The sequence below is a fragment of the Notolepis coatsorum genome (assembly GCF_963971535.1).
Source record: "Notolepis coatsorum genome assembly, chromosome: 5".
Classification (NCBI taxonomy): domain Eukaryota; kingdom Metazoa; phylum Chordata; class Actinopteri; order Aulopiformes; family Paralepididae; genus Notolepis; species Notolepis coatsorum.
The window spans coordinates 173,575,490-173,594,082 of NC_140169.1; the positions used below are offsets into that span (position 1 = coordinate 173,575,490).

Sequence of the window (18,593 nt, forward strand, 5' to 3'; positions counted from 1 at the left end):
ACAACAGGTCAGCAGGAAGAGTACAACTCTTTCAGCTGAGTAACTATGTTCGCTGCGCTACACTCGCTGTATGCATTTTACGTGTTAGATAGTGTGTACAAATGGCAAATGTCAACTTGTTTTGTAGTCTGACCAGTGGCGGCTCTACCACTAGGGGCGCTAGGGCGCCGACCCACCTGCTGGCCAGCTGCTGTTAAATCAGAGAAGAAGACAATACAACTTTTTCGTTTTTGTGTTTTATAGCCCTATAAATAATATAAACATGTTTAAAATTAATAATATTTACTCATTTTAAGTATGTTTGTATTTCCAATGCACAATATAACGTTATTATCTAAATAAAAAAAACATCGTTTTCCAGAGCAGGAAGTGACATCATTTTTTTTTTTCTTTTTTTTTTGTATTTCTCGGCCCGGGCTATACGCGATAGCGCTCTGAGTGCGCGTCACAGTTTGATCGCTGTCTCCGTCACAGCCAATCAGTGCATACGGCGTTGTGCGTTGAAATATGACTATTATGTTGGAATCCGAGCGCGATTTGAAGCGGTCTAGAAAGCAGCGTGAACTTCCGTGAGAATTTCCATAGCCGCATTTCACGGAGACGCTCTCTGATTGGCCGACGCCAGTATTTTTTTCCATGGCAGAATTTCACAGAGACGATCTCTGATTGGCCGAATCCAATTTCTAATGTTCCAATTCTAGCTTCTCGCTTGGTTCCTGGTACTAGGACTGTTGTTTGTCTTAGAGCGTGCCGTGCCGTGACTGCAAGTTCTTTCTTTAGACTGTTAAGCTTAGGCACTCTTTCAAAGTTGGTTAAGGTTAGAGTTTGTCTTAGAGCATGGCGATAGAACGCCAGGTAGTTTGCAGTCTGTTCGAGCGGAAATGGACAAAGGAATGTACTTGTTGAGTGTTGTGCTAACGTCGACGAGCTCAGCTGAGCTAACACTTGGCTAACAAGCTATATGGCGGATATCAAGCTCTCCTGCCCTGACGTTTCAACTAAACAGTGAGTCTCTCTCTCTCTCTCTCTCTCTCTCTCTCTCTCTCTCTAACGTTAGTACTAGTACTAGGCTGGTGCGGGCGAACTGGCTATCGTTCTGGGAGCTAACGTTAGTACTAGTACTAGGCTGGTGCGGGCTAACTGGCTATCGTTCTGGCAGCTAACGTTAGTACTAGTACTAGGCTGGTGCGGGCTAACTGGCTATCGTTCTGGCAGCTAACGTTAGTACTAGTACTAGGCTGGTGCGGGCTAACTAGCTATCGTTCTGGGAGCTAACGTTTGTCTTGTTTACATCAGGGTCCCAGATTTTCGATTCATATCGATAGTTTAATAGCTAGCCTTGGCTCGTTTAACAATATGCAAAATATGTGTACAGCCCTGTACTCATACTGAAGTTATTCTTGGTATATAATAGGTCTGATTGTGTAACGAATCGATTCCACGTCGCGCTGTGTGTGAGAGAGAGAAGGAGAGAGGGAGAGATCTGCCTGTGTTTGTAGACGGGCGAGTTTTGTTTCTAACTTTTCTATTTATATATTGTGTTTCAAGTTGTGAATTAGAGTCTAGACTATACTTTATTTGACTGGTTGTGTGTTGTTGTAGTAACAGCTGAGCGACTCGTTCATAAGAGCCGATTCATTGCAGTGAGCGTGTCGAATCGCTCACGTCTTGCCATGAGTGTTGCGTGGTACTGTACTGTACTGTACAAAATATTTGGTATAGCGCCCCTAGTGGCGAAGTACCCAGCGGCCGCTACTGAGTCTGACATGAACTAAATGTACACTTTTTACATGTCTTTGAAAATCGATGACTAAAGCAAAGCCTTCGAAGCACAGCCACAGCTGGAGCGAGATGTACCCATGATATTTCTCTCCAAATGACTAATGGTTGCTAGCTGGTGACTTTTGGCTGAGAACACATCAGACTGTGACATTTGAACATTTTAAACATTATATTAAAAGTTTAAACAAAAGAATTATGCGCATGGTAAAATAACCATGGCGATTATGAAGTACAGATTAGCAGAGGAGTTGGTCATAATCCCCCCCCCCCCCCCGTTGGCGTTAAACAGGTTTTTGCAGCTCTTCGGGCCCCTTTTGAAGCGTTTCCAGGAGAAACAAAAATGACTTCTCTTCATTCAAGTTAATATGAAATCTGAGATCCGTTTCTTCCACATCCAGCCCTGTGGGGCCCCTCTGTCCAACAGGCACCAGGGCCTTGGGAGTGTGGCGTCACCGTGGCTGCTAGTTGGTTATGTGTCGGCGTATCAGACTCTTATTGTATGTGACTACTTCATCTCATTAGGCCAGCGGCCTCGGTGCCTTTCCAGGCCCCACATCTGATTTTTGGAATAACAGTGACTTCACCGCGTGGGCCCAACCGATCTAGCCGGCCGACTTTTCAAATGCAATCAAGTTTTGAAAAACGAGAGTCCCTGAAGTTTTTCGGAGTGGGGCCGGTGGGGTGTCTCACTCCACATCGTTGCTCAGCAGTGTGCAAGCTAACCATTATGTATGGCGTGATAATTATAGGGAAGCAAAAGAAACAGTGTGGGGACCTTTTGAGAAGCAGGCGAAGGCAAAAGACTTGAGTCATCAGCGCTGCGTTCCTCCTCTTTATCTGAGCTTTACATTTCTCCTTTCTCCTTCGATGCCTATTATCTAAGATTGCTGGCATCATATGCTAATAAGGCATTTGGGAGTCCGCCCCGGAGATAAAGGAGGATCGGTTTGTTCCCAATGAGCAGGGAGGGACCTGTCACCGCGGCGCGAGCGTCCCCGGCAACAACCTTGCCCCGAGTTTCTCCTCTCCAGTTGTCACGAAGTACAAGCATCTGCTGTCCTAGAGATCGGAAACTCATGAATTTGAATCATGAGAACATTTACACTCGCAAGGAATTTGGCTTGGTATTTGCTCACACAAAGAGGACAGATCTAGAATAATATTCTGTGACAATCTAATAAAATTTTTGTTAAAATGTTAAATATTACAAACAAGGAGTATTATACAATGACATGTTGGAGGTATTGTGCAAATGGGGCAAATAATCAAATAAAAAGTGTCATTACTGTATAGAACAATAGAACATACACAGTATGTTCACAGAGAATATTTGTAGGAGTGGAAAGAATATATTTGCTGTACCGGATATTCAGAGTCTATACACATTAGAGCCTTAAAGGGGCAATTCACCAAAAAAACAATGCTGATTTATATTCAAACTCATTTACTCTCAATAACTGTCAAACTAAATGAATGTGTGCAAAACGGTTTATAATTATAATTTTTTTTATCTTTAAAAAATGTGATTTATGTGAATAATAAATTATGTTTTTCTCATACAAGGCAACACATGTTTGCTTCATGAATGAATGAATGAATGAATGAATGACCTTTATTTATATAGCACCCTTCACAGCACGAATGCACAGGGTGCTTTACACTACAGCTTAATATAAACACACAATAAAACAAAATCAGAAATAAATGACAACAACAACAACAACAAACAGCAGTTAAAAACAGTGAAACCAGATAGAAAAAGTGGAATAAAATATAAGCTGTTTGTCCAGGCACACAACATCTATGAATTATTGACGTAGACCATTGATATTCCGCACATTCCTCAATATGTCGACCAGAAATTAGACTCTAAGGTTGTGTTTAGTTTAACTATCTCTGTGCTCCATGATCTATAATAACACCCCACATATGTGACGTTTGGGCTTTTGCTCTCACCTAGCAGTGGGAGCATTTCATTGTATACTTGTATGCCGTGACAATTAAAACTCTTGACTTGACTTGACTTGAGTCCTGGCGTTACCCTGGAGTATTTCACCCTTTTTTTCTTTCTCCTAATTCTCTTGATTGCTCTGATTAGCGCCTGCTGTGTGTGGTTTGATGTCCTTCATAATGTTCACCTGTGTGCTTTCTCTTTGTCAGTCGATCACTGAACCAGACGTGAGTACTACACTGTAAAAAAAAAAATCGGTAAAAAAACGGTAAAAGTCTGGCAGCTTGGCGACAGAGATTTAGTGTAAAATTTACATTGAAATACCCTAATTAAAATAAAGTGGAAAAGCAATAAATTTACAGATAATTCTGTTTATTATTTGAGAACCCGAGAACAGAGAATCACTGTTAATTGACAGGTTAGGTTCAGCAGTGAAACACTGTTATTTTACAGGTTTTTTCCTACATTATTATGATCAAACACCTTCAATAAAGTGACAGAACTTAAAGTTCAGCAGTGAAACACTGTTATTTCACAAGTTTTCCCTACATTTACGATGAAACTCCTTCAATTAAGTGACATAACTCAAAGTTCAGCAGTGAAACACTGTTATTTCACAGGTCTTTCCTAAATTATTACGATCAAACTCCTTCAATAAAGTGACAGAACTTAAAGTTCAGCAGTGAAACACTGTTATTTCACAGGTTTTTCCTAAATTATTATGATCAAACTCCTTCAATAAAGTGACAGAACTTAAAGTTCAGCAGTGAAACACTGTTATTTTACATGTTTTCCCAGAATTATTACAATCAAACTCCTTCAATTAAGTGACAGAACTCAAAGTTCAGCAGTGAAACACTGTTATTTTACATGTTTTCCCAGAATTATTACAATCAAACTCCTTCAATTAAGTGACAGAACTCAAAGTTTAGCAGTGAAACACTGTTATTTTACATGTTTTCCCATAATTATTACAATCAAACTCCTTCAATTAAGTGACAGAACTCAAAGTTCAGCAGTGAAACACTGTTATTTTACATGTTTTCCCATAATTATTACAATCAAACTCCTTCAATTAAGTGACAGAACTCAAAGTTCAGCAGTGAAACACTGTTATTTCACAGGTTTTTCCTCAATTATTACGATCAAACTCCTTCAATAAAGTGACAGAACTTAAAGTTCAGCAGTGAAACACTGTTATTTTACAGGTTTTCCCATAATTATTACAATCAAACTCCTTCAATTAAGTGACAGAACTCAAAGTTCAGCAGTGAAAGACTGTTATTTCACAGGTTTTTCCTAAATTATTACGATCAAACTCCTTCAATAAAGTGACAGAACTTAAAGTTCAGCAGTGAAACACTGTTATTTTACAGGTTTTCCCATAATTATTACAATCAAACTCCTTCAATTAAGTGACAGAACTCAAAGTTCAGCAGTGAAAGACTGTTATTTCACAGATTTTTCCTAAATTATTACGATCAAACTCCTTCAATAAAGTGACAGAACTCAAAGTTCAGCAGTGAAAGACTGTTATTTCACAGGTTTTTCCTAAATTATTACGATCAAACTCCTTCAATAAAGTGACAGAACTTAAAGTTCAGCAGTGAAACACTGTTATTTCACAGGTTTTTCCTAAATTATTACGATCAAACTCCTTCAATAAAGTGACAGAACTTAAGGTTCAGCAGTGAAACACTGTTATTTCACAGGTTTTTCCTCAATTATTACAATCAAACTCCTTCAATAAAGTGACAGAACTTAAAGTTCAGCAGTGAAACACTGTTATTTTACAGGTTTTCCCATAATTATTACAATCAAACTCCTTCAATTAAGTGACAGAACTCAAAGTTCAGCAGTGAAAGACTGTTATTTCACAGGTTTTTCCTAAATTATTACGATCAAACTCCTTCAATAAAGTGACAGAACTTAAAGTTCAGCAGTGAAACACTGTTATTTCACAGGTTTTTCCTCAATTATTACAATCAAACTCCTTCAATAAAGTGACAGAACTTAAAGTTCAGCAGTGAAACACTGTTATTTTACAGGTTTTCCCATAATTATTACAATCAAACTCCTTCAATTAAGTGACAGAACTCAAAGTTCAGCAGTGAAAGACTGTTATTTCACAGATTTTTCCTAAATTATTACGATCAAACTCCTTCAATAAAGTGACAGAACTCAAAGTTCAGCAGTGAAAGACTGTTATTTCACAGGTTTTTCCTAAATTATTACGATCAAACTCCTTCAATAAAGTGACAGAACTTAAAGTTCAGCAGTGAAACACTGTTATTTCACAGGTTTTTCCTAAATTATTACGATCAAACTCCTTCAATAAAGTGACAGAACTTAAGGTTCAGCAGTGAAACACTGTTATTTCACAGGTTTTTCCTCAATTATTACAATCAAACTCCTTCAATAAAGTGACAGAACTTAAAGTTCAGCAGTGAAACACTGTTATTTTACAGGTTTTCCCATAATTATTACAATCAAACTCCTTCAATTAAGTGACAGAACTTAAAGTTCAGCAGTGAAACACTGTTATTTCACAGGTTTTTCCTCAATTATTACAATCAAACTCCTTCAATAAAGTGACAGAACTTAAAGTTCAGCAGTGAAACACTGTTATTGTACAGATTGTTAGAAACAAAAAGCTTCAAGTGTTAACAAACGATCAGGATTGTAAAACTGCTTTATTTTGGAAGCAAGTGTGCTGTATAAAACAGATTCAAATGATTTAAAACTTTAGCTTGCAGTGTTTGTTCAAATATAATGTTTAAATACAGTATGTAAAGTTAAAAACCTATAGAAGTACAATCTAAACACTATTTATGGATCAATATGCATGGCAGCTGCCACCATTGGTGTGTGAATGTGTGTGAATAGGTGAATGAGAGGCCATACACGCTTTGGATAAAAGCGCTATTGCTATATAAGTGCAGTCCATTGAACATAACATAATGGCCAAGTAGTAAATTAAACTTTATGTCCACAATTCTGAACTATCCCTTCAATGTCATCAGATGATTTCAACTTTTAAAAGCGGAGAAAGCAACATATTGTGCTGTTGAACCGAGGGGGTTGTGGTCAGGTCTACAGTTTTTTAGCTTTACCATTTCAGTTTTATATTGTTTTCCACAATATTCTCCCGACCCCTGGGGGCTCCATAATATATGTGAACATTATACTGTTTAATTCAGAATCCCAACTATACAGTGTATTACTAAGTAAAAATCAAAACATACCACACCACAAAAGGTCAATGAATCAGTGGCACAAGTGAAGAGCAGATAAGGAACAATCCTCCAGATTGGCAGTAATCAGCTGGATCCTTGGTGCATGGTGCATCTGGGAAAATGAAAAAAAAGGACACTATGATTCACTGGAAAGTCCGGGACTGTACATTAGGAGGGGGTGGGTGGTAGGAAAAAAGATATATACGGTGGGGAGGAGACTGTCTACAGATACACCTGTGTGATGTTGCTACGGAGTTAAGCTAATAAACGTATACTATACTCACAACCACAGCAGGGGACACAACTATTTTGTTACCCTGCCATGTGGCGGACAGACCTCGCAAATGTCACTCGCCCAATAGCCTCCAGCTGCAACCACTCGAGTCCCTGAGTGATGACTGCTTGGCGCCGCCTCTGTAGAAAAAATTCCCTTTTCATGATATTTGGCGCCTCTGATTGGCTCAATTTTGTTTCAATCTGTATGCATCTACAAATCATATTATACCAGGTAGTCAATTCCGTTAGACTGCGAATCAAATTGACGGATCTCCCCAATCAAATTGACGGAAATCCGTCTTGAGACGGAACACTTTAATGCCTGCATTCAACATCGATTATCTATTGTTCAGGATGTAGGAACGTTATACTTTTTCATTCATACAAAAATACAAAAATACCTTCTAGAATATAAGTATGTTTTATCATTTTCTGTAGTAATTCCTAGAACGTGAGTTATAGACCTAAATGCATCGATTGCCGTTTATTCCCTAGACACGCTATATTAAAAAATTCAACTGTATATGATCGTATACGTTATGCGTCATCATGCACGGAGGAAAGGGGGGGGGGGCGTTTATAATTACGTGATCGTCAGTAAATGCTTTATGTAGTATGGGTGATATATTGATCAGATGGTTTGCAGTGAAATGAATAAATTGGGCTGAAAATAACCAGGGTTTAGCCCAGTCAGATTTAAGGCTTTAAGACTTTTTAATGCCAATCAGAATTAAATTTAATACCAATTTCACGATAACAAAATGGCAAAAATCATGGGTACTCTCAGTACTCATTCAAGGGTACTACGACTATGCCTGCACCTCATGGTACCAAAGCACCTCAAAGGCACTAAAAACAAGATTACAAACATCACAAAACAAACTGGTCAGACTACTGCTTAACCTCACTCCTAAAACCCACTTTACCCCTGCCCACATTCAAAACCGCTCTTAAAGAGCACCTACGGGAGACTGCAATTCGAAACTGGCCACCGTAAATGTCCACCCCCCCCCCCCCCCCCCCTCCTCCTAATGTACAGTCTCATCCCCATCATATATATATAATATTTTCTGTTAGGATCTCTGGGTAACAGTACTGTATATTATTTGCATATCGTATATGTCACAAATGTAACAGTACTACAGTATATACCTGTATGTCATGTATGTCCCTATGCCATAAATGTCATGATGTCATGTATGTTTTTACTGTATTTATTTCTGTATATGTTCGGACAGAGATACGGGATGGTTTGAAAGCTCGGCGTTGCTAATAAATATTTTTAATATTTTTTTATAAACTGCTCAAAGCGGCTTTATTTCCGCCGTTGGGTGATCACAGCGCCTGCGCACCATCCCGTATCTCTGTCCGAAACCCTCGTGCAACTGTGAGCACATTTGTAATGTCTCTGTGATACTTGTATAACGAACGGTTCGGCCAGAACCAGTCCTTCAGGGTAAATCTAGGTTGGTTTCCCATTGAGGAGCAAGTGACTGTGGATTCACTCGGTGCAGCACAGTCACGAAAGGGGCTAGTATGGACCCTGATGTAAACAAGACAAACGTCTTTCTCTGGTCTGCATCACCTTAACAATTGTGTGTATTGAGCCGTACTGTATTGTACCCATTCTGCAATCTGTTAAATAAAGTTTTCATTCATTCATTCAGCCAGCCGCCGCGCTCACTGGGGCTATTGATAGCGTCAATTAATTGTTGTTGTTGTTGGTACTGCCGCTGCGGATGTGAACGGGGCCGGAGGGGCTTTGGGAGGATGGGAAAGTTATTATTATTATTATTATTATAATAGTAATTGGCTATCATACGTGCCTAGCTAGCGTTAGCTAAAAGAGCCCTTGCAGTGAAGTTATTATTATTATAGCTATCATACTGCAATATAAACTGAGTTTTATAGTGAAAAGAGCAGCTTTATTTTGGTCAAGATTGAAGGCTCTATATTGCAGGAAATTGCACATACAGGTGTTCATTAAATGTAAAAAAAATAAAATAAAAAAAAAAGAATAAAAAATAATCTTGCACCCCCACTTTCAACTATAACTAGGCGGCCATGGGTGTATATATGAATTTTGAATGCCATGGCGAAAAAATTCAATATTGATCTCAATAACGCTGTACAGCGAGATCCAATAGGGTCCAGCTGCAGACTCGGAGCCTCGGTCCAGATTGGAACTTCCGCCCTGCCACAGGACTATTACTCCTGTGACAGGGCAATGCGCTGATTGGCGGAAAGTACGGAAGTATCTCGAAGTACGTCTGACGTATCTCGAATTACGTCTGACGTTTCTCTACGTTAGCGAACATTAAACGTTGTATTCATAAAATAATATAAATTCAGCAGCATGGGGAGGGCCGGGGGGAGGGGAGGTACAGGTAGTAGAAGACATAGTTATAGTACAGTGGAGAAGTAAAAATAGAATAAAAAGGCAGTGGAAACAATATACAATATTATTAACTCTAATAATAACACGCCTTGCGGGCTCATTATAATACGAGAGCCGTGGGTCTGCATTGTATAGAGCGGATCCCCCGGCCATATTCAAGCGCTGGAGCGCTTTGCGATGGATAAAACTGTATTAATATAGTAGTAATAATAGTAGTTGGCTAGTTGCGCGCTTCTGGCCACCTCCCGCAGTGTGCGCATACACACATACTGTCTGTAGCCTATACAGTACGTGCAAAATTAGTTGTCAAGAGCCAATCGCACAGGTTGCCTCATCTCATCTGGCTCTGCAAATAGATCTAGAGTCTGAATATCATATATAGCCTGCTGATGATCTCTCTCAAATCCATTCTGAGAACGGAATGCAGTGCCTGCGACGCGGGTCTTGATTGATTGATTGATTGATTGATTGATTGATTGATTGAAAATTGTATTAACAGATCATGCTGGACCTACAAAAGGCCTTTGACACTGTCAATCACTCCATTCTTGATTGAACATTTTATTAACAGATTGCAGAATGGGTACAGTACAGTACAGCTCAATACACACAATTGTTAAGGGGATGCAGACCAGAGAGACTTTCGCCTTGGGGGGGGGGGGGGGGGGGGGGTCAGGATGGAGGGGTGGGTGGGTGGGTGGGGGACACTGTCAGTGTACAGGAATGAGAAACAGTACTGTACTGTTGTTTATACTCTGCTCCTGTGTTGTAACCCAACCCCCTCCAATGTACAGTAAATTACCAAGTATGGTTGTCAATATTCCAATGTACAGTTTTGCTTGTACAGTTGTACAGTGTCCCCCACCCACCCACCCCTCCTACCCGACCCCCCCCCCCCCAACCACCTCCAATGTACAGTCCCCCCCCCCCCACCTACCCAACCTCCTCCAATGTACAGTTTCTACATCAAATGTATATACTCTCTTTTCTGGACTCTTTTTGTATCACAAACAATACTGTATTTGCAAATCTGGTATGTCATAAATGTATAGATGTAGCAGTACTGTCTATCTGTATGTCGTGTATGTCATATGTTATGATGAATTGAAAATGGGGGATCCTGATGTAAACAAGACAAAAGTCTTTCTCTGGTCTGCATCCCCTTAACAATTGTGTGTATTGAGCTGTACTGTACTGTACCCATTCTGCAATCTGTTAATAAAATGTTCAATCAAGAATGGAGTGATTGACAGTGTCAAAGGCCTTTTGTAGGTCCAGCATGATCTGTTAATACAATTTTCAATCAATCAATCAATCAATCAATCAATCAATCAATCAATCAAGACCCTCGTCACGGGCACTGCATTCCGTTCTCAGAATGGATTTGAGAGAGAGAGAGAGAGAGAGAGAGAGAGAGAGAGAGAGAGAGAGAGAGAGAGATCATCAGCAGGCTACAGTATATATGATATTCAGACTCTAGATCTATTTGCAGAGCCAGATGAGATGAGGCAACCTGTGCGATTGGCTCTTGACAACTAATTTTGCACGTACTGTATAGGCTACAGACAGTATGTGTGTATGCGCGCACTGCGGGAGGTGGCCAGAAGCGCGCAACTAGCCAACTACTATTATTACTACTATATTAATACAGTTTTATCCATGGCAAAGTGCTCCAGCGCTTGAATACGGCCGGGGGATCCGCTCTATACAATGCAGACCCACGGCTCTCGTATTATAATGAGCCCGCGAGGCGTGTTATTATTAGAGTTAATAATATTGTATATTGTTTCCACTGCCTTTTTATTCTATTTTTACTTCTCCACTGTACTATAACTATGTCTTCTACTACCTGTACCTCCCCTCCCCCCGGCCCTCCCCATGCTGCTGAATTTATATTATTTTATGAATACAACGTTTAATGTTCGCTAACGTAGAGAAACATCAGACGTAATTCGAGATACGTCAGACGTACTTCGAGATACTTCCGTACTTTCCGCCAATCAGCGCATTGCCCTGTCACAGGAGTAATAGTCCTGTGGCAGGGCGGAAGTTCCAATCTGGACCGAGGCTCCGAGTCTGCAGCTCGACCCTACTCGCGAGATCTGGCGGTCAAAGCATGGCGGGCAATAACCCTTTACAGCGTGGATGTGTTAATAATGATTTGAAGATGTTTACACTTTTTTTTACAACCCTACTGTTTTCCCAAGAATTAAATAAAGGTTTGATGATGATGACATGTCCTAGAAGAGAGATATAGATAGAGTGGGTGTGTTTGTGTTTGTACATGGAAGTTATACTCACATCAGCTTAAGGGAGATACCATCCATGTCAATTCAGCATAGGATGATTCAGATGGCCTTGTGGTCAGCAGGGTCCCCCTCTGGCTGCTGGCCTCTGGTAGAGGTGTAGATCACCAGTGTCATCCCTCTGAGAACACAATTATACTTTAGACAGTGGCTTGCGAGCACGATGAGCCTCATTTCTTTATTTTGTGATTGCTCTATCTATCTGATCTTATTACAAAATACTTGCCTCCTAGATCACTAAATGCGGGGCTCCTATCCTATTGAACATATTTTACTTTGTGTGTTTATTTTAACAATAATTTGTGATGCCATCACACAAACTGGCATTTAAAGGGTAACATTTCAAAAAGTCCTGCACCAGAATGCAGGAAATTAAGTTTTTGTAACAAAATAATTGTGTGTGTTAGGGGTGCACCGATATATCGGTCGGGTATCGGTATCGGCCGATAAGTGCCTTGTTGACTGCTATCGGCCTATCGGCCGATAAGCTCAAATGTGCCGATAGCAGTCGCCGATAAATACCCATCAATTTGTGTAGCGTCAAAAGGCAAAAAAAAAAAGTTCACTCGCGCGATCTACCTGCACAACGCCCGCCGTCCCCCACACACACACACAATCTACTGCATCAAAGTAACTACTTATGATTAACAAGGCATTCGTTTTGTGGCATTAGCGTTATATAGTTAGTGTTACACGGACAATAACATCAGCATATTATTATTACCCATAGCAGCAAGGCATTACTCCGAGTCCGTTCATTAGCTCGGTTCCATTCCGTTGCTCATTCCGTACCCAACTACACATTCTGCAATCTGTTAATAAAGTTTTCAACCAGACAAATGTATAGAAAGGCTTTGTTTTATTATAACATTTGTTGCAGTAAAATCATTATGTCTCATTTGGTCATGCGTGGAGTGCCGGTCGGCGGGCCGGGCAGCTAACGTAGCTACGTTATTAGCTATTAGATGCAAGACTAACGTTACTGGTGAAAATGTGATTTGCGTTGGAATACTCCTTTGTCAACTTGCTGTACTTTGCTTGCAGGTCTGCAGTCATTATTGCTGCATTATGAATAGCCGCAACTTTAGCCAAGGTAACGTTATGGCTAAACCTTTAACAATAGTTAACGCTAGCTTTCGGTTAGCTGTTCAATGCTATTAATAACACAACTCCCCGTCAACACCCTCTCTCGGGAAGATGGCATTTAAGAAAGTATCTGCTGTTAAAATGAAGTGTTACACGTTCAATAACAAGCATATTATTTACCCGAAGATAGCAGTAAACAAGGCATTACTCCGTTAGTACGTTCATAGCTCGGTTCCATTCCGTTGCTCATTCCGTACCCAACTACACATTCTGCAATCTGTTAATAAAGTTTTCAACCAGACAAATGTATAGAAAGGCTTTGTTTTATTATAACATTTGTTGCAGTAAAATCATTATGTCTCATTTGGTCATGCGTGGAGCGCCGGTCGGCGGGCCGGGGAGCTAACGTAGCTAAGTGTGTTCTGCTCTCGCAAACAGAATGCCCGGAAGTAGAAAAATTTATAAACGCTTGCCGATTGGTGGTAAGGACAGCAGGAGGTGGGTGCTAGCGGTCACCGGTGTGGCGTAATTGGCCGAATCGACTGTCAATCAAAATGGTTCCATTGCATTGGTTGAAAGCTCTGGTTGAGAGAATAGTATCCTGCTGCAGGCCGCAAGAATGGTTCCATTGCATTGGTTGAAAGCTCTGGTTGAGAAAATAGTATCCCTCTGCAGGCCGCAAGACGATACTGGGAGAGAGATAGTGATACCATAAACATATTTCTTGATGTTTCCTTTTTTTAAGTAAGTAAAGAGGCCTACAAATACAAACATACACATACAAATATACAGTAGTTTCATTAAAAAAAAAGAAAAAATTAAAAAAAAAAAAAAAAAAAAAAAAAAATGTTACAAATACTTATATACAAATATACAAATATCGGTATCGGTATCGGTATCGGCCGATAGTGTTAGTTGAACAATCGGTATCGGTATCGGCGGCCAATTTTCATATCGGTGCATCCCTAGTGTGTGTGTGTGTGTGTGTGTGTGTGTGTGCGTGCGTGTGCGTGTGTGTGTGTGTGAGAGAGAGAGAGAGAGAATGATGGACAATTGCTTGCTGTGTGAGAGAGAGAGAGAGAGAGAGAGAGATAGAGATTAAGTACATTTGCTGAAATACAGTTGTTCTTAATTTTCTCACTTGCTATGTGAGAATGTTAGTTATTATGTTCTCAATGCCCCTTGCATTGTATGAGTTGTGTGGAAGCGTTTGCTAGTTCTAGTGCTATCCCTTTGTACATTGTGGCTGTGTCTGACAAAAGTTAACAATAAATAATGGTATTAGGAATACATTTGCCTCCTGCGTGAACTGTGCATAGCTGAATAGACTGTATTTTAACACCGGTCATATGGTGGTACTTGGAGAGCCAGCTACATTCTCAGGTGGTACTTGGTGTAAAAAGTTTGAGAACCACTGATCTATCATGTATAAAATTCAACTCACAATTCTACATGGGCTTCAGGTGGTGGTCTGCGTCTTCAGGTGGTGACATACTTCCCGCAACTGGCGAAGAATCTCTGAAATATTGGATTGTTTGACAGTGACACACAACAGAATATTATTTTATGCCTGAATTTCCCCAAAATGGCTAATTGGACAGCACTTCTCCACCATCAGTGGCTATACGTGTCAGATAGGTGCAGATAGGAGAATCTGTCTGAATGACAAAGAAATCGCTTAACTCTCCCTCCCTCGGCCGCTATTGGCGCGACGGTGTAGCGGTCATTCCTATATGGCTATGACTATGAGCCCAGATGCAACGAGTAATTGTCTACTCAAAATCAACTAAGTGTCATGATTACGTCATTACAACCTGGGACTTGGATGGGAGAGCAGGAAAGATCCAATGTCTTCAGTCAAAAATCCGCCAATCAATGCAAAGGTAAACATACATCTTTAGAGATGTTTTATATAAGAATAAACACCAGTGAACTTGTGTATAAAATTCAACTCACGCTACAGGCAGTCTCTGCCTGCGTGCAACTGCTGGTCTCTGGTGGTAATTCAGGAATGGCTTCAAGTTCCTCTGGCGAAGAATCTCTGAAATATTGAATACGACAATAAAAATGTTATGCCAGTGAGAGAGGGAGACGGAGATAGAGGGAGAGACAGACATAGCACTGCTGTGTCATCAAATGACAAAGGCTTTGGCAATGTAGGTGTTGTGTGAAGTGGAGGGGGTCGAGGTGAGAGAGACAGAAAGACAGAGATGAAAACACAGATAAAGGTGTGAAGTTTGAAGTGGGGTGAGAGAGACAGACAATATTGAATTGAAAGATAATACTTACTGAGCTGAATCAATGGCAGTGTGGTAATAGGGGCTGGAGTTATACATTGGCATTCCTAGAGAAAGAGCAACATAATTAACAAAATAAGGAAAAAATAAGCACCATCAAAGTAGTTATCAATGAGCACCATATAACCTACAGTAGCAAGTGTACCTAGCTCCATATACCTAGCGCATGTCTGGTGGTAAAAACAAAACATGATTTGAGAATGTGTTAGTTAACTCACCTTGATAGCGGCGATGATTGCCAGCGAATTCTAAAAAGAAGACGATCAAAATATTCAAAAAACCTTGTATGCAATTTATCAAGACTGTGTATATTATATATATATATGTTTAGAGTAGCAGGAGCTAGAAGTTCAAATATGTCAGTCTTTCAAAGCCCCATTTTTTATATATAACAAAAGGCAGAATGAACATCCCTGCCGCCCTGCTGGATTAAATTCTGAATTGCAGGTAGGCCTGAATAAGTATTTACTGTGCAAAATAACCAAAACCAGATAAATAATATCTGTTTTTTATGAAGCACAGATCATGTTAATTAAGTATTCTGAGTCTGAGCAGACAGAAAACCATCTTACCCTCAGCAAGGGATTACTTTGTGCTGAAGACCCACAATGCAACACAACAACTGCAAGCTAAAATGCCTCACATACAAAACGAAATAAAATAGAGCCATGGCTGTGTCCCAAGTTTAACACAATTGAACTATAATAAAGTATTTGTTAACACTAGTTACAACAATGCTTATGTAACTATTAAAAACGTACATTTTAATCACGAAACAAAATGGCAGTCTAACGTTAGCTAGCATGCTAGCTAGCTAACGTTAGTAGCTATAATAATATGCATCACTATTTGCTCAAACAAGCTCCAAACTATTTGCCACGGCACAGAGATAACATTTAGTCAAACGATAACAGCCCGGTGATGGTATCTGAACGGAATCATACTATTCCCATAAGAACTCACTTACCAGTTAAGTATACCATCTAGCATGTTAGCTAATAATGCTAACAAGCTTCGTTCTAGCCTACTAGTTGCCACCACGGTAATAATTCACAAAGTAGCATGTAGTCAAACGATGACAGCAAGATTATGGTATGTGAATGGCATAATACATAATATTGTCAATGACTTACCAAGGAGTTTGGCTCAGACTATTTGTCAAGCCAGTCAGTGAAGACACCATCCATCGCGCCAAAGTTACGTTTGAATACCTCAAGTCCCGTGAGATCTTCTAGGTCTCGCGAGTTGCTTAGGACTATACCCTCTCGAAGGGGAGGGGAGGGGGAGGAGGGGAGGGGGAATCTACTAAATTGATTCAACGACAGTTTTTCAAATGTTGAAATGGTATCTGTAATTAAATATTGAATCAACATAGCTTTTTCAACCTCAACCAAAAATAACCAATCTGACTGTACATTGGAGGTGGTTGGGTGGGTGGGGGGGTTGGGTAGGAGGGGTGGGTGGGGGACACTGTACAACTGTACATAAATATTACAGTGACAGTCCAGTTGAGTTAATGGATGGAGGGGGGGGGGGGGGGGGGGGCGTTGACTTGCAACGGATGGACTATAGTGCAGCAATGCAAGTTCAATTCACAGTTATTACTACAGACCGGTGGCACTCACCTCTGTGGTCATGAAATGTTTCGAGAGGCTGGTCAAGGACCACATTTGTGCCTCCCTCCCCAGTGATATGGACCCTATGCAATTTGCATACAGGACAAACAGGTCCACTGACGACGCGGTCTCCCAGGTACTGCACAGCACCCTCTCTCACCTTGACCGTCAGAAGGGGGGCTATGTGAGACTGTTGTTCATACAGCTCAGCGTTCAACACCATAGTCCCCACCAGACTGGTGGACAAGCTGATCGAGCTGGGTCTGAGCTCCGCCCTGAGCGCCTGGGTACTGGACTTTCTGAGTGAAAGACCCCAGGCGGTCAGGGTGGGGGGTCAGACCTCCAACACCATCACCCTGAGCATCGGGTCCCCCCAGGGCTGTGTTCTGAGCCCCCTGCTGTACTCACTCTACACACACGATTGTGTGGCCAAGTTCAGCTCCAACTCCATAGTGAAGTTCGCAGATGACACGGTGGTGGTGGGGCTGATCTCGGACAACGACGAGAAGGCCTACCGGGAGGAGGTTGAGGTACTGGAACGCTGGTGCCAGGACAACAGCCTGCTCCTGAACATTGGTAAAAACCAAGGAGCTGATCATGGATTATAGGAGAGGACAGCAGGAGACACACACACCACTGATGATTAACGGGGCTACCGTGGACAGGGTGAGCAGCTTTAAGTACCTGGGGGTCCACATCTCAGAGGATCTGACATGGTCAACACACATAGACACAGTAGTAAAGAAGGCGAAACAGCGCCTCTACCACCTGAGACAGTTAAGGAAGTTCAGAGTATCGGGGAAGATACTCCAGTCCTTCTACTCAGGAGCTGTAGAGAGCATCTTGACTGGAAACATCACTGCCTGGTATGGAAACAGCACGGCACAGGACAAGAAGGCCCTACAGAGAGTGGTGCGCTCAGCCGAGCGTACCACGGGTATTGCACTACCTCCCCTGCAGGTTCTATACAACAAGAGGTGCAAATCCAGAGCCTGCAGAATAATGAAAGACCCCCACCACCCCAATAACAGCCTGTTTCAGCTGCTGAGGTCAGGCAGACGCCTGCGAACCCCAGCTACTATAGGACAGAGAGGCTTAGGCTCAGCTTCTTCCCCCATGCAGGCCATCAGAGTCTTGAACAATGAACATTGAGTACCACAGAACACTGAACTATCCACACATAAGCACACATGAGCACACACACGACACGCACGATGTGCACGCTCACACACTAGCAGCCACTTTGACACTTTAACATGAGCGGGCACACACTCATGCCGCACACACCCACACTTATTGCCAAAAGGAAAGGCCACTTTAGTATTAGCAACAGTAACAGTGTATTGCACTACCAAAGCTACCTAGCATGTCCTATATACTCTGTAAATAACTATGTACAAATGCCGAGATGTCACACCATGTTGCCTGTTACCTGTTTATTGCACAATGTTTTTTGTATTGGATTCTATTATATGTTGTACCACTGTATTGCACATCGTTGCGGGCAAGACCACCCGCATTTCATTGTATACTCGTATGCCGTGACAAATAAAACTCTTGACTTGACTTGACTTGACTTATTGTTGTAATGGAGAAGTGCGGGAGTTTATGTCACGGGGGTTGGGGACGGGGTGTGCGAGGGTGT

General features: G+C 41.2%; 1 long non-coding RNA gene across 1 annotated transcript; it reads right to left on the reverse strand.

Moving 5' to 3' along the window:
* Window positions 1-14,479: 14,479 nt before the first annotated feature.
* Window positions 14,480-16,529, reverse strand: LOC311229286. The gene is made up of 5 exons (XR_014619738.1): window positions 16,466-16,529; window positions 15,551-15,580; window positions 15,325-15,379; window positions 14,992-15,076; window positions 14,480-14,553 (listed from the first exon to the last, which is right to left on the reverse strand). It is a non-coding gene; the product is annotated as an uncharacterized lncRNA (long non-coding RNA).
* Window positions 16,530-18,593: the final 2,064 nt, after the last annotated feature.